This window comes from Dasypus novemcinctus, chromosome 24 (assembly GCF_030445035.2).
Source record: "Dasypus novemcinctus isolate mDasNov1 chromosome 24, mDasNov1.1.hap2, whole genome shotgun sequence".
Taxonomy (NCBI): Eukaryota; Metazoa; Chordata; class Mammalia; order Cingulata; family Dasypodidae; genus Dasypus; species Dasypus novemcinctus.
This window is the reverse complement of record NC_080696.1, coordinates 18,699,608-18,715,317: the sequence shown is the minus strand read 5'-3', so window position 1 is coordinate 18,715,317 and position 15,710 is coordinate 18,699,608. Positions and strand designations below refer to the sequence as shown.

The 15,710-nt window shown below is 39.8% G+C and overlaps 1 protein-coding gene and 1 non-coding gene across 14 annotated transcripts in view; one reads left to right on the top strand and one right to left on the bottom strand.

Moving 5' to 3' along the window:
- The window catches only part of CFAP61 (cilia and flagella associated protein 61), a 309,663-nt gene that overhangs the window by 235,939 nt on the left and 58,014 nt on the right, over positions 1-15,710 (bottom strand). The window lies entirely within an intron of this gene.
- Positions 4,756-4,946, top strand: LOC111764863 (U2 spliceosomal RNA). The gene has a single exon (XR_002797364.1). It is a non-coding gene; the product is annotated as a U2 spliceosomal RNA (small nuclear RNA).

Genomic DNA, 15,710 nt, shown 5'->3' with positions numbered 1-15,710 from the left:
AACACAGTCACATAAAGGTAGTGTTTTTCTCTATCAGTAAGGGACTTCAAACAAAACTATTTAAAAAGAGGTCTGGAAGGATACATAACAAAGTTACAACAATGGCTATTTCTGGGAAAAGCAGGATTGGAAGTTGATCAAAGAGAATTCAATTTGAAATGCCTTATTTTTGTTTTTGTTTTTCAAAGGAGGAGAGTTTCACATATTAATGCAGTTAAAAAATTTTAAATGCTTAAAGCAAATTCCTCTATTCAAGATATTACAAAATGGTCAATTTTTTGGATTTTAGTATTATGGATGATTTTGGAAAAGACTGACAAATTTAAGTTATGCAGTTTTAAGAAGAGGAAAGAGGAAAGATCAGAGGTTCAGTTAAATCATTCCTTCAACAACAATTCAATGGACAGCAAAGAGTTTTAGGCACTCTATTACATTCTCCAAAGAAAGTCAGGAACAAGATGCATTCCTCCTTATTCCAAGAGACTCCCAAGAGACCAGGCACTGAAGTTCACCTACACGCCCACTCACACCACACATATGTACACACACACACATTTTCTCTTTTACACACACACACCACACTCACACACACTCACACCCTAGCATACCCACATCTGCACATCCACACCACCCTCCCCTACATCTCCCACAAATACACCCATTCACACATACACTCACACCCACTATACTCTTATGTGCACATCCACACATACTACCTTCTACTACATCCCCCACAAACACACCCACTCACATACACATCACACACACATACACACACACACACCACTCACCTAACTCTACTATGATGTAAGAAATACTAGAGCAGAGGTAAGAACAAACAACACTGAGAGTTCATTTATTTGTTCATCCATTCCTTTTTTTTTTTTTTTTAATTTTTTTATTTTTTATTGACTTTGTAATAATATTACATTAAAAATATATATGTGAGGTCCCATTCAACCCCACGCCCCCACCCCCCCTCTCCCCCCCCCCAACAACACTCGTTCCCATCATCATGACACATCCATTGGATTTGGTAAGTACATCTTTGGGCACCTCTGCACCTCATATACATTGGTTCACATCATGGCCCATACTCTCCTCTATTCCATCAAGTGGGCCCTGTGAGGATTTACAGTGTCCGGTGATTACCTCTGAAGCACCATCCAGGGCAGCTCCATGTCCCGAAGACGCCTCCACCTCTCATCTCTTCCTGCCTTTCCCCATACCCTTTGTCCATTATGTCCACTTTTCCCAATCCAATGCCACCTCTTCTATGTGGACATTGGATTGGTTGTGTCCATTGCACCTCTATGTCAAGAGGAGGCTCAGATTCCACCTGGATGCTGGATGCAATCCTCCCATTTTCAGTTGTAATCACTCTAGGCTCCATGGTGTGGTGGTTGTCCTTCTTCAACTCCATCTTAGCTGAGTGTGGTAAGTCCAATAAATCAGATTGTAGGTGCTGGAGTCTGTTGAGGCTCAGGATCTGGCTATCACATTGTCAGTCCAGAGATTCAAATCCCCTAAATATATCTTAAACCCCAACATTAACTGCACCTCCAGCACATTAGCATGAAAGTCTTATGAAGGGAGATCCCATCTGAGTCCAGATTCATCACACATAAACACCATTTCCAAAGAAGGGCCATCTGCCCTGGTAGTTAACCCCATCGGCCATGACCATAACTCCCATGGGTCTCTTTAGCCCTCAAAGGAACCAATATCTGGGGGTTGTATCTGCTTTATCTGTCTCTCTGACTCTGCTCAGTTGTGCATGAGGGCAAACCTTCTGCCAGCCTCCAGACTCTTTTTTAGAAACTCATAGCCATATAAACTCATTTCTCCTTTCCATTTCCCCCTTACTTTAGGTCAAACAGCATTTTAAAGTCATGGTATTTTATGTAGACATGGATATTCTGCTGATCCGCATTGAACCTTCCGTATAAGGTCATTTTCCAGTTGCATCATCAGTTGGTAGTTGATAGTGGTCCCTCGTTGCCAGGGAGGCTCATCCCCGGGTGTCATGTCCCACGCTGGGGGGAAGGCATTGCATTTACATGCTGAGTTTGGCTTCGAGACTGGCCACATTTGAGTAACATGAAGGCTGACAGAAGGAAATTCCCAGGCACAAAGTTGCTCTAGGCCTTGTTCTTATTTTGGGTTTATCAGCTCACAAGCATAGTCATTAGCATCAGGGGCTCACTGTTGAACCCTCACTCCCTCCCGGTCCCCACCACTGTACCTGGGAGACTGTCGCTGCTCCCCTAGGGACCACGACAGAGCACCACTGGCCAGGAACCCAGTACCCCCCCTACTGTGGTTTTTAATTGTTGCCACTATGAGTATATCCAAACATTACCATGCACCCTGGACATATGTTCTGTACAGCTCCCTGTCAGTCATATATCACCTGTCATTGGTATCCCATACCAGTATCCCTCCATTGCCATTGTTGAAACACTCTGTGATCCAGAACTCCCCGAAATTTGAAGCCCAATATAATGTCATGGTCCCTTACTAGGGAATGGCATATAGCGATGAGTTTAAAGGATAGATAAAGAACTTGGATAAAGTTAGATAAAGAACTTAGATAAAGAATGTTGACTTGAAAAAATTCCACATCCTATTTTTTTCTTTTTTCCCCCCCCCCCAATTATTCAGCTTTTCTTCACAGGAGTCCTAGACCACAGCAATGTATATATATAATATACAGCACTCCCACACATCCACCAGAAAACCTTTTCCCTTCCACAGTGATACTCTTACGCCCTATTCATATCATATTTACTTAAAGTGATGTACAGAGTCTGAGACATTAGCTTTCTAACAAGGTGACATCTGTGCTTACATTATGGTGCATACTTTAGGATACACAGTTCTTTACATTTTTAGTTATCCTATGTTTTACATTATGGTTTACATTATCAGTCTGTCATCTCCTATATGTTATGGTGTAATATTACATGTTTTATATCCATCCTTGTGTACTCTCAAGAAACTCCTCTCTTACCCCCCATTTACTTTGGTTCCACACATTTAACGTCCATTTTCCCTTCCACCTTGGTGCCCTCAGTGATAGCCAACCTCCGTTTCCTGAGGAGCCACTTCCAGAGATAGATGGAATAGTGTTCAGGGCCTAACTTGCTCAACTGCCCCAATGCCCTGGGAGCCACCCTTTCTCTCGAGGGATACAGTTCCCTCTATTGGATGGCATTAGTCCTCCCCAGGATGTGGGTCCCATCCATTCCTTTTAAACATATTTATTTTACACCTACCCTGTGTTAGACAACATACTAGGTACTAGGGATTCAGCACTGAATAAGACAGAAGAGGGATGTGCATTGCTGAAGCAAGTGATAAATGGTGAGCAGGTAAGTGAACAAGAAAATACTGAGTCTTGATAGATGGCACTTACAGTGCTGCATTATATCAGGTGACCTTTTCTGGCATCCAAGTTGAGACCTGAATGACAAGAAATAAGTAGCCCTGAGGCCATAAAGGGAACACATGTTCCAGGCAGAGGAAGCAGCTGGTGCAAAGGACCTGTGGCAGAAAGAACCTTGGGAAGTGGCTGGACAAGGGCTGCCACACATGGTTATAAGACCATGCACTGCCAAAAGGGATGGCCAAGTGGATGTGGCTCAAGCAGTTGGGTGCCCACCTACCACACAAGAGGTCCCAGGTTTGGTTCCCAGTGCCCCCTAAAGAAGACGAGCAAGACAGTAATCTGACGAGATGGGCCAGTGTGGCAAGTGGACATCAATAAGATGATGTGACAAGATGACACAATGAGGAGGTACAACAAGGAGGGAGTGAATGTGGCTCAAGTGATTGGGTGCCTCCCTCCCACATGGGAGGTCCCAGGTTCAGTTCCCAGTGCCTACTCAAAAGAAGATGAGCAGACGCACAGAGCACACAATGAACAGATACAGAGAGTAGGCAGTGAATGCAAACAATGGGGGGGAGGGGGAAGGGAATAAATTAAATAATTTTTTTTAAAAAAAGGGATGGCCAATTTTGAAATTTGAAGATAGGGTTGACAGGATTTGTTGCCATATGGGGTATGGGATGTGATAAATAAAGAGGCATCAAAATGATACCAAGAAGAATATTTTGCCATGACCTATGATGAGAAGAACCTCACAAGGAAGCAGGAGGTCTGCCTTGGACTTGAAAAGTTTGGAATGTTCACAAGGCATCTGAGAGGAAAGGTTGGATAGGCAGTTGGCTGTGTGGGACTGAAGTCTAAGGGAGTGGTCTGAGCTGGAGATTAAATATACGAGTCTTAGCAGGTAAATGGTATTTAAAACCATGAGACAGGCTAGAATCTCTTAGAACACATGGTTCAAAGAATAAGGAAAAAGCTTTTTCAAAAATAGTGACAATAAAAATATATAACCACACTTGTGCATCAGAGATAAATCCATAAATAGAGGATTATTTATAGCTTTAAACACATTTAATATTAGAAAAGAAGAAAAGCAGAAAATAAATGTTAAGAATGCATCTTAAAACACAGGAAAACAAACATGAAATTAAGACAAAAATAAAACAATAAAAAATATAACAGAAACTAATAAAATAGAAAGTATTAAAACAAGCTAAAAGTTGGCTATTTGAGATGACTAAAAAAACTGATATAAACTATCAACAAGACTGTACAAAGGAGAAAGTGAAAACACAATCAGTGTCAGGAATTTTAAAAAGGGCAGCATTGCCTCAGAGTTTATGATCATTAAAAGTATAGTAAGCATCACTTCTCAGCCTTTTGGCTAAGAGCAAGTGTAGTATCTGTTCTTATCAGTTTAATATCTGATTCGTCCTCTATCCAAGGACAATATATCAAATGGATTTTTGGAGCAGAGAGATGAAATAAGGGCTTGCTCCATCCACTCCATGCATTGACCTGGTATTGCAGTACCTCCAGGAACAGTGCACAAAAGAAAAAAAGAAAGCATAGTAAGAAAAAATTAAGAACAGCTTCAACTTTATGCTAATACAGTTGAAAATGTAAAACAACTGTACAAATTCTTATTTAAAAAATCAACCAACCAAACAGACATAAGAAAGAGTTCTATACCAATTTAAAAATTTTAACTATAAAAAAAAATTTATACTTCAATGAAAACTCTTCCAACAAAAAAGCACCAGGCTCTGATAGCTTCACTGGCAAATTCCCCAAAACATTTAAGGAATAAGTATTTCACCTTATATAACCTTCCAAAGAATAGAAAAAGATACTCCTGAACTTTTAAGAGGCCAGCACAACCTTGTTTCTAAAGTGTGGCAAGAACACTCCAAGAAATGAAAATCACAGGCCAATCTCAAGAAAGTACAGAACCACAAAAGTACTAAATAAAATATTAGCAAACAGAATTCAGCTATGCATAGAGAGGACAGTAGTATATCATGGCTACCTTGGGATTAACAAAATAGTTAATATATAAAAATTAATCAGTGTAATTCACTTTGTTAACATCTCAGTAAATACAGAAGTTTATCATTTAAAAATTTATGAAATTTGATTCAAAAAGTATGTATATTGTCATGTATCATATTTGTCATGTATCATGTCAAAACTCACAGCATATCAGACATACAGAAAGTTCCTTAATTTGATAATAAGTATTCACATAGTCATACAAAATGGTAAAACAACGAATTTTTCCCTTTAATATTGAGAGCAATAAAAGGATACTCCTAATACCATTCCTATTCAAGATATTAGCCAGTGCAGTAATGCATGAAAAAGAAATTAAAAGCAGAAGGGTAGAAAAGGAAGAAAAAACTTACATCATATGGAGAAAATCCAAAAGAGTCTACAGTTAAATTCTTAGAATTAATAAGTCAGTTTAGCAAAATTGCTGGATATAAGGTCAATATACAAAAATCCACTGCATTTCTATATAACAGGAACAACTGAAAACAAACATTTTAAAAACATACCATTTACAATAGTGTAAAATAAATCAAATACCTAGCAATAAATCTAACAAAATACGTGCAAGGCCTCTACACAAAAAAACTATGAAACACTGTGGAAATTAAAGAAGATCAAAATAAATTATCGTTTATGGATTAAAAGACACATTATAAAGACGTCAATTCCCCTCAACCAAGGGAAACAGACTTGACCCAATGGATAGGGCATCCGCCTACCACATGTGAGGTCGGTGGTTCAAATCCTGGGCCTCCTTGACCTGTGTGGAGCTGGCCCATGAGTGGTGCTGATGCGTGCAAGGAGTGCCGTGCCAAGCAGGGGTGTCCCCTGTGTAGGGGAGCCCCAGGCACAAGGAGTGTGCCCCATAAGGAGAGCCACCTAGCGTGAAAGAAAGTGTAGCCTGCCCAAGAATGGTGCCGCACACACGGAGAGCTGACACAACAAGATGACCTAACAAAAAGAAACAAAGATTCCCGGTGCCGCTGATAAGGATAGAAGCGGTCACAGAAGAACACACAGCAAACGCACACAGAGAGCAGACAACTGGGGGGGACGGTAAGTAAAAAATAAATCTTTGAAAAAAAAATTCCACTCAACCTGATCTATTGATTCAAAGCAATCCTATTCAAGATCCCAAGTTAATATTAATTTTTTAGTAAATTTTTGACAAACTAACTCTCAAGTTTATGTTAGAAATCAGACAACTAAGAATAAACAAGACAACCCTGAAAAACAAGTGGAGAGACTTGCTCTATCAGATACCAAAGGCTTTGGTAATTAAGACAGTATACTATTGACAAAAGAAAGGACAAATAGAATAGAGAATCCCAAAATATACCCATACATATTTGGACACTTGATTTATGACAAAGGTGATATTGCAATGGGGAAAGGATGACCTTTTCAACAATTGGTGCTTGTTCAATTGAATTATTGATATTTTTAAAAAATGAAATTTGAGTCCTATCTTATACATGAAAATCAATTCCGCATAGATTGTGAAAGACAAAACAACAAGGGGGTTGGTTGGGGTGTGGGATGGGACACACAGAATGCTTAGGTAAAGTTCAGGATCCATTCTTCACTGTCCCATGTCACACTATCTACATCAAGCCTTGGAGAATGTTGTTTAGATTACATCATTAGAGAATTTTCTGTGTTACAGAGTTGGCCTAGGAAAGGAAATATTAATATCAGATTAAGTTAATTCAAAGCTACACGCATTACATGGGACAAAGAAGGTTATTTTATATTGATAAAAGATATCCAAAGTGACAAACTCATTGTCATGAAATTTTATGTGCCAAACAGCATAGCATCAAATATATGAAGTCTAAGTTTTACAAATGCAAGAAGAATGGGTAAGACCACAACTGAACTAAATATTAATTTAAATTCTCAGAACATGACAGTTCAAGTCAGTAACAAATAAAGATATTGAAAAATCTAATATCTTTAATAAGCTGTATTTAATAGTGCCATATAGGAAGCAGACGTGGCTCAACTGATAGAACATCCACCTACCATATGGGAGGGTCCAGGGTTCGATGCCCAGGGCCTCCTGACCCATGTGGTGAGCTGGACCACGCATATCTTGCAAGGAGAGCCGCCCCACGTGAAAAAAAGTGCAGCCTGCCCAGGAGTGGCACCACACACATGGAGAGCTGATGCAGCAAGATGACGCAACAAAAAAGAGATGCAGTTTCCTAGTATCACCAAGGATGCAAGTGGATAGAAGAACACACAGGGAGCAGATGGGGAGGGGGGAGAGAAGAGAAATAAAATAAATCTAAAAAAAAAAATAGTGCCATATAAAGGTATGAATTCTATTAGCAGAAAATACATTCTTTTCCAAAGTCTATGGACATTTACAAAAACTGAGCCTATACTTGACTGCAAAAATACCTCAATTTAAACCAAAGGTAGAAATTACACAGGTTACATTTTCTAACCACAAATGTGAAAAATTTAGAAATTAATAACAAAAAGATACACACACACACACAATAATAAACACAGAGCTCAAACCAAAAATATAAATAACTTTTAGCTGAAAGAGGATATAAAAGTCACAACCACAGATTATTCACAAAGTGAGAATAAGAACATTAATATCTGTAAAAACCTATGGCATAGATAAAGCAATAAAGAGTGGAAGTTCCATAGCTTTCAACACTTTTATTTTAAACAAGAAAAAAAGAAAAGAAATGAAGCAACTAGTAAGGGAGGAATAAAATTAATCCAAAGAAATTAAGAAAGAATGTGTCATAAGAATAAAAGCATATATTAATACCTCAAAAAAGAAATAAATCCAGATGATACATGGTCTTTGAAAAAACTAATCAAAGAGAAAAATCTGGGGAGCGGATGTGACTCTGTGGTTGAGCACCAGCTTCCCACGTAAGAAGTCCCAGGTTCAATCCCCAGCCCAGGTACCTCAAAAAACAAAACTCAAAATAATACAAAACCAAAAAAAGAAAAAGAAACAAACAAAAACACACACACAAAGAGAAAACTCTAACATTAAAAAAAAAGAGACAGTAAAAAACTAAGACAACTCTGAGAAGAAAAAAGAGGGTACAACCACAGCTACAGAAGATATTAAATTGTAGGAAAAGCTCCAGAGCCAGGAGTTGGAGCCCTATGTGCAGGGTTTATAAGCCTCTCAGAGATAGCAGGGGAGCCAGCCTGGAGGGAAGGCTATTTTGGTGACAAGGGGAGCCAGGAACCATTTGCCCTTGGAATGGACCACAGAGCAGCAATCCCAGAGCTGAAGCCAGATCAGCCTGACACACTAGGCACCAAGACTGTCATTAACCGTGGGAGACTTCTAGAGTAGCTAATGCCTGCAATGGGACACTCCGATGAGCAATTAGAAGATGTGGATTCCAAGCTAGAATCTGGGCAGAGCAAATATAGAGGTCAGAAATAAAGAAATGTCTGCAAAGCCTGGGATACTCTAAAAGAATTTTTTTTTTTTTTAATATAAAAGAGTCACTTTAACCAAATGATCAAAGTGACCCATAACATCACCAGATAGGATGCAATGAGAACTCGGGGTCCCTCCCTTCTGTGAAGGTCTTGCCGAATACACATGAGCCTCACTGTGAGGAAACATCACAAAAACCCTAACTGAAGTGCATTCTACAAAATTACAGGTCTACAATCGTCAAAAAGCGTCAAGGTCATCAAAGTCAAGGAAAGACTGAGAAGCTGCTCCAGGCTAAAAGGTACTATGACAACTAAATGCAATTTGTGATTGACAACTGGCTCTTTTTGCTGTGAAGGACATTATGAGGAAAATGGTGAAATCTGAATGGTGTTTGTGGATTGCAAATTAGATGGTCATAATGTATTCATGTTAATTCCTTGATTTGGGGGTTGTATAGGAGGATGTACCTGTTCATAGGAAATACACAACGAAGCATTCAGAGGTGATGGGCAGGAGGTTGACAACTTACTCTCATTGGTTCAGTAAGAGAGAAAGGTACCTGCCAACTTTTCTGTAAATTTAAGATTGTTTCCATATTTTTAAAAATAGAGAAAATAAAAGCGTTTCCCTAGTACCACTTCTGTGACTAGGTCACTTTGTCATTTTTATGCATTACCTCCCAGTAATCATAGCACATGTTTCTTAGGCAGTTTTACTCATACTTCAACTCATTTTGCATTGATTTTTTTCATGTAGCACCATATCATAACCATTTCCCCTCATTACTGTAATCTTCTTTATAAAGACTGCAGCATATCTGTTCAGTGGATGGTCACAATCTTAACCATCCCCCTCTTGTGAGGGATTTTGTTTGTCTGTTTGTTGTATGATTAATCTTAGTGAATATTCTTGCATGTATTTGTTTTTACAGATTTTGGACTATTTCCTCAGATTTGTTTTAGTTGAGGCAAAAAAAAAAAATAGTATTCCAGAGTGCTATCAGCCATATCATAGGTGTGATGCTTCTTGACTTGAACTAAGTATTTCAATTATAATACACATTTACTATTTAGTAGGTAAAAAGATTTAGTAGGTAGAAAAAGATCTTGGGTTTTAATGTGCATTTCAGTTTTAGGGAAGCTGAATATTGCTGCACACTTATTTATGAATATTTCCTTTGAATAGTTTTGTGATTGCTCAATTTTCTCTTTTTCTCAAAATATTCCATGTAGCTTTGAATGAGCACTCAATAAGAAGATATTTTCCACTGGGAGTGGGATATTATATATATCCATAATTCCATGCTAATAAATTTTGATCTGGATACTCCAGATGTTTTCTAGAAAAATCTTAGTTTCTAAATTTGACTCAAAAGAAATGGAAAACTTAAACACACTAAAAGTCTTGGAAAGATAATAAAAAGTTGCCAATGATGGACCAGAGTAAGAGCCAGCTTCCAAGGTGAGTCTCCCAAGTCTTCTATTGAGTGAACCAGAAATTCTCAGAGGTATTAAAAATCCCAGGCAATAACTCTGTGGGAAAAGGGCTTCCAACCTAGTTCCAAATTAACAGGCCTCATATTGGGCTTCAGAATTAATGAATTTTCCTTAGTTTGTTGCCATGTACAAAAACTGTGGGTTTTTAGTAATTGCTTCCTTAGTCGCTTTGCTTGGATTAAATTTGGGCTATGATATTATTAAGAGTCATCAAAAACCACGTGTACACATGGGCAGACCAGAATTCACAGTGACCCCAGGGTAACTGGTGAAGCCCACTGACAGCCAATTTAATCAAGGGGGAATTCAAAGTATTTGCTGCAAGCAATTGATTTTCAAGAGAAAAGTCAGCAGGATCAAACAGCCAGTTGGTATGAAAATCCGTTGAATCACCCCTATCACCGTGTTTTCTAGCAACTAACTCCCGACTCCATATAGCGTAATAGCCAAATTACTATAATTATCCTGCAACACAAGTGGCATATCAACATTATTTGAAACATGGATTTTTTTGCATAATCTTTCATTATTATCATTCAGTCTCCCATTTAGAAATGAAAAACAACAACAAACTGTGATCTATCCCCAAAAGGAAAAAGGTCACCAGAGAGAACAAATAAAAGGGCTATTTACATGTGAATATACTAAGAGATGTGTTTTACAGTCAAATACAGTCTTGAAATTCATTAAATGCCTTCTCCCCTGCTTCATAAATATGGGCAAAAGAGACATCGCCTACTGAGAAAATTATCCCAGCACATAATGATCATAACAAACATAAATAAAGCCACTTTTCCTTCAAAGACTTCAAGGCCCTATATAAAAGTGGGTTTGTGTGTTCACCCGTGTGCAATGGATCTGACTAGTGGAGAACATGGTCTGAGTCATACCAGTGCCGAAAGAAAAGTAAGAATCCTGGCTCCTTGTTGGCCTGTTCTCCTCAAAAATAATAGATTCTTAAGTGCTTCCCATCATTTGTTGTTGATGTTGTTTTGGGGCATTCAGAAAGGCTGTGACACTTGTATTTGAATTAAGATGGAAAATCAGCAACAGGTTTTGTTAAATAATCAAAGGGGTTTCCAGAATGGCTTTGGGGTTAGTTTCCCTGACAACAAGCTTTGGGTTTCAGTCTGGATCATATTCTGCCTGGTATGTTATCAGATGAAGAACCCCACCCTGGAATCCCCTTGGAAAGTCTACACTGTCAACCTTGGGGCAAACCTATTGAGTTTGGGCATAGGTCTAGTATTATTTTCTTGCTTTATCAAAATCTCTAGCTAAAGCCTTAGCAATCACATCATTAATCTGGAAAACCAAAGTTGGCAAGAGTAGATAAATAAACTTTGGAAGAATGCAATTGTGTTACCTTTATATACTATAGATTTCCAGTGGTTAAGAGGAGAAAAATTCTAACTGTAACAAACATAAGTTAGCATATTAGGCTTTGCATGCATATTAAGTAAAGGTGGATTTTGCTGCCACTATTTGCATTACTGCCATAGCCTTGCAGCCGTGGCCACAAGGTATGACAGAAGAGCACAAGACCCCAGAGAAAGCAAAGGAAGGAGGAAGAGGGAGAGTAGGGACGCTCAAGGCCCAAATCATAAAACAAACAAAAAGTGGCGAATTGGGTGGCTTTTGTACCAAGTGGGTAGAACTCCATGTCACTACTGAGTGAGTGGATGGGAAGGGGGCATCCAGGAATCAAGTCTAAGGCAAGAATTTGGCCTTGCTTCCTGGGAAGGGGCCCTCGGGGGTCTGAGGCTGTTAGGGCAGAGGTTCTCTCCACAGGGGTCCTGAGGGAGCTGCTGTGGGGACAGAGGGAAGGCGGGGGCTGCTCCACCCTGCCAGGGGAAGGCAGGGGGCTTCTGGAAGGGTCTAAGTACGCAAACGGCACACAGGACCACCTCAGTGGGGGCTGGAGGAAGGAAGAGGATAACCCAGAGGCCTAGTAGGCCTCGAGTTCAATAACCACAGAACATCCTGGGTGAGAAAAATGAATGCTCTGAGAAACAGAATGCAGATATTTTCGCAGAAATACTGCTATGCCCTGGAGATGAGCATTTCATTCTTATTTGGAATCCACATTAAAAGAATAATAAAGGCAAAGATGTGTTTCGTTCCTATTTGGAGTCTAGGTTAAAAGGGAACCCAGGAATATAAAATGGAACCTAGGAATAGAGGCTAAAAGACCTGGCACTATTTCATATACAATAAATAAGATTTAATTTAGCCATTGTTTCTTAGCTCCTGGCACAAGGAAAATGATTCTAGATGTTTCCTATCCTGTGGAAGAAAGAATAAGAAAATGTAATCTTGATGAAAATAAATATAAAGTCATAAAGAGACATTTCCTGACAGCAAGAGTGTTGAAAAAAAATTTTTTAAGGCAGCATTAACAAGTTTTATATGGGAATGTCATGAAGATTTTATTTTGAAAGGCCTTTTCAATGTAAAATAAGCAACACTTTTCCTGGATGGTTTGGTTCCAAGGGGCCACACTAGTTATTCTTTTGAAAGCCCCATAATTCTGTTATATAAAATTAAATTTCTACTTGCCAAAGAGCACACAAATTTCTACTGAGATTTTGTAAGGTAGGCCCCGGGTGAGTAACGAGATTTACGGATCAGAACCTCACAGGGGTCTTTTAAAACACAGATTCATGCTGCCCAGAGCGCACCTGCCTACGTGAGGAACAAAGGTTTTGTTTTTCGTTTGTTGTTATTTTTATTTTAACTATTAAATATGACGATGCCAATACAGCTGTGAAAGAGCAGGCTGTGCCCTATTTTGCCTGCTGCATCATCAAGAAAATTGCCAGCTCAATTTTGATTCCAAAATCTTTATTGTGATGGTACAGCTAACAAAAGGCACAGCTTGATTTGCAAACACCGGGCAGGGCCAGTGGTGGGGCCAACGGGGAAAAAATATGATGTTTTGAACCACTTTATTGTCACTAAAGGAGAATATTCACAAACTGCTCGGCACACCCCCTCCCCCCCAATGTATGTACACTAAGTTCTCATGTAGGACAGTCTCCCTCACAGGAAGAATGCCCTTCTTTAGTATCTGTGACTAATTCTTTACAAATTCTTCCACTATTTGGGGAACTCACTATGTCTAAATTAGGCTCACCATTAAATAAAAGAATAAACAAAGCTTTACTAATTGTTCCTTACACTGAGCCAAAAGCTGCAGCCTTAGAACTTGTTGCTGTTGGCCTGGTTTTGTCCTCTTGGCAACAAAGATGCTCTTACCACTTACAACTAAGCTTCTACCTCCAGCTAATGGCGGCCAGAGATACCTGATTTCCTCATTCTTTCTTCCAAGACCCGCCTTTCTTGGCTAGCACCATCCATCCTAGTGACTATTTTTGGAAAAACGCCAATATCACAATGCCCGTAAAACTGATACCCTCCAACCCAGCCCCAGTTCTTCAAAATTACGTTAAATAGTGTATAGAAAGGACAGGACAGTTTCTTGCCTGTTGGGCATAACTGCTCGCCTACATCATGGAAGGGTTTCTGCTTTGTGGCAGCTGGTTTCACTACCACTTCCTGTGGATCTAGCAGCCAAACAAATCTTCCACATATTTTCCTCTACATTCCCATCCTGAATTAGTTCAACTGGCTTTTTGAATCTCAATACAGATACATTTATCAGTCTTAAATTCTGAGTTGACTGAGATTAGAATCAGAAGTGACTAGATTCACCTTGAATTGGTTTGCTTATTATGTTTTCTACTCTTAGCAAAAATGGGGATCATGACTTGTAGGAAACAAACATAGGTAAAACTTTGCCCACCTGAGTTGAAGCTTCTGAATTTTAAAACTCCTACACCAGCATCAAGGTTTAGTACATTAAAAAAAAAAAAACTGGCAAGTATGTGTAACCAGTTTATATGCAAGATAGCTGGTTATAGGAATATACACAAATTATTCAAGTAAACTGCAAATTGAATGTGCGTGGTTAAACTTTTTTAGATTCAGTGGAAACTTCTGCTATGCTGTTATTCAGGCTAATCATAACGTGTGTAGGTAGCTCAAGAAGGAGGGCCACTGTTAGCATACAGAAGCAAGATCAGCTTAAGATCATTGTCTTTTTTTTTAAGATTTATTTATTTCTTCCCCTGCCCCCTACCCTAGCATTGTTTTGTGTTCACTGTTTACTCTCTGTGTCTGTTTGTTGTGTGCTCATTTTATTTTTAGGAGACACCAGGAACTGAACCCAGTACCTCCCATGTGGGAGGGAGGCACCCAATGGCTTGAGCCACCTCTGCTCCCACTTGTTGTGTCTCTCATTGTGTTTCCTCGTGGTTATTCTTCATTGCGCCCTCTTTGCGTCATCTTGTTGAGTCAGCTCACTGTGCCAGCCAGTCATGTTAGCTTGCTCTCTAGTTTGTCTTCTACAGGAGGCACCAGGAACCAAACCCAGGACCTTGCATGTGGTAGGCAGGCACCCAACTTCTTGAGCCACATCCACTTCCCAAGAACATTAAATTTTGACATTATTCTGCTTGGAAGGGTTGGGGCTAGAATGAAATCACAAGTTTTTACAACTGGTGGGAAAATACAAGACTTTGAGGGAAACGGACTTTGGCCCAGTGGTTAGGGCATCCGTCTACCACATGGGAGGCCCACGGTTCAAGCCCCGGGCCTCCTTGACCTGTGTGGAGCTGGCCCATGCGCAGTGCTGAAGTGCGCAAGGAGTACCGTGCCACACAGGGGTGTCCCCCGCGTAGGGGAGCCCCAAGCACAAGGAGTGCACCCATAAGGAGAGCTGCCCAGCGCGAAGGAGGGAGCAGCCTGCCGAGGAATGGCGCCGCCCACACTTCCCGTGCCGCTGACGACAACAGAAGCGGACAAAGAAACAAGACGTAGCAAAAAGACACAGAAAACAGACAACCGGGGGAGGGGAGGGGAATTAAATAAATAAAAATAAATCTTTAAAAAAAAAAAAAAGACTTTGAGTGGAGGAATTTGGATACAAGCAGTTTATGTGAAAGGTGATTTGAGGAAGAATCAGTAGAAGAGTTAAGAAAAGAGACAGGGAAGGGAAGACAGTTAATAAAATGTGTGTTATCACGTGGATTACCACTGTAGGGAACTGGAGCTTAATCCCTTGGGCAAAATCTGGGAAATATTACAAAACACCTGTTTCAGAGTTACCCCACCTGAGGAGCAAGGGAGCTGGGGTATGGATACCCTAATTCCTGCCAGCTCCATATAAATAAATCCCACAGCCAGTGGGGAAAGACCATGCCAGTAGTGTTTTGGTCAGCATTCCCTCAGAAGCAGGCTTTGACTCAAGAATTTGATACAAGCAGTTGATTTGGGA